General features: G+C 36.3%; 1 long non-coding RNA gene across 1 annotated transcript; it reads right to left on the bottom strand.

The window, feature by feature from the left end:
* Window positions 1-210: 210 nt before the first annotated feature.
* LOC108356534 (uncharacterized) lies at window positions 211-1,491 on the bottom strand. The gene is made up of 3 exons (XR_001846611.1): window positions 1,392-1,491; window positions 1,194-1,321; window positions 211-326 (listed from the first exon to the last, which is right to left on the bottom strand). It is a non-coding gene; the product is annotated as an uncharacterized LOC108356534 (long non-coding RNA).
* Between the last annotated feature and the right edge of the window lie 19 nt (window positions 1,492-1,510).

Here is a 1,510-nt window from a genome sequence, read left to right on the forward strand (position 1 = left end):
CACATGCAAATATAAATAAGGTATGTTTGCCTTTGATCTAACAAAATATATCAAGAGTTAGCGGGTGAGTTAAATAAAAACTTTTCTCCACTCGTTCCTCGATCTCAAAATTTTGACCATACGCACATACATATGTATGTATGCATATATACATATATAGATATGTAGGTACGTATGTATGCAATTAAGCCATTTTACCTCTTGCCTTTCTCCGTCACAATAAGTGGCTTCTGCTAGCCTTAATCTGGCCTTCAGGTTATCTGGCTCCAACTGAAGGCATTGTTCACAATCTTTGATAGCGTCGGAATACCATTTAAGTTTTATTTCTAAAAAAAAAGATGAAACGGAAGTAGTAGCATTATATCCTACTAATTAAAGGTTAAACTACGTAGTCGTGAAATATACGAAAAGCTCTCACTGAAGCCGAAGTTCCACGGACGTATAACTCAAAATATACGAGTTCGTTGGTCCGTCGTTAAGACCATATTCTGCATAGGAATTTTCGTATGCATCGTACCAACCCCCCGTAGCGGAATAGCTCAGCTGGCAGCCCGCTGACCCTTCAGCTCCAGAAGCTTTTTTGTTAAGCCGTGAAAGTGCTATTCGCAACTCATCATAGTCGGACGATGGGCCATCAAATCCGATGCTCATAAGGAAACTGCTTCCATAAAAATATGCTTCTGTGCATCTCGCTATGGACGGATGGAAATCTAATTAAAAACATTTGGTCAATAATGAAGCTTAAACCAGGGGTGCCCATATGGTGGTTTCTTTTTTTTAAATACAAAAAAATTAAAAATTTTTTTCGGTAGATAATTATTGGTTTATTCGAAATAGCAAACAAAAAAAACAAAAAAATGATAAGAAATATAAAAACATCAAATTTTTAATGTAAGAACTATTTATTTAAATCCATCTCACACTCTAATGGAAAGCCGAGGTAATTGCGCACATTTTCTTGACTTAACTGATTTCCTGCGACAAATACGTAGTTTATTAACTGTAGAAAACTCAAAATAAAGACCTATCTGTGAGCTCGAAATTTCGGGAATATTTGACGAAATAAAAAAATAGGTGTGTTCTTTTTTTCGATAAAGAATGTAAAAAAAAATATTTCACACCAAAACAGCATTGAGGTGTAAATTTTGTATGTAATGACTTAAATGTATGTATGTATGTACGTAAATACTTACTCGCCGCGGCACGATTGTTGTACGCTGGCGCCGCTTTCTCTGGACAAATGGTAATGGAGAGATTATACTCGTTAATAGCGTTATCATATTCCTTAGCGCGAAAATAGTCATTACCACGCAGTCGATATCTGTAAATTCATATAAAAATTAATGTGCGTGGATCGAATATACATATTTATCTAGAAAATGTGCACTCACTGTTCTGAAAGACTCTCCCGTTCCACTGCGGTGAGTTTGCTTTTCACGTCGCGTTCCTTGGCATCCCTGTCACCTTCAACATTTCGCTGCGGTTTGGATTTTTGTTTATTGAGTCGATT

Source organism: Rhagoletis zephyria, unplaced genomic scaffold, assembly GCF_001687245.7.
Source record: "Rhagoletis zephyria isolate East Lansing unplaced genomic scaffold, Rhagoletis_zephyria_1.1 Rzeph_scaffold_60599, whole genome shotgun sequence".
Classification (NCBI taxonomy): Eukaryota; Metazoa; Arthropoda; class Insecta; order Diptera; family Tephritidae; genus Rhagoletis; species Rhagoletis zephyria.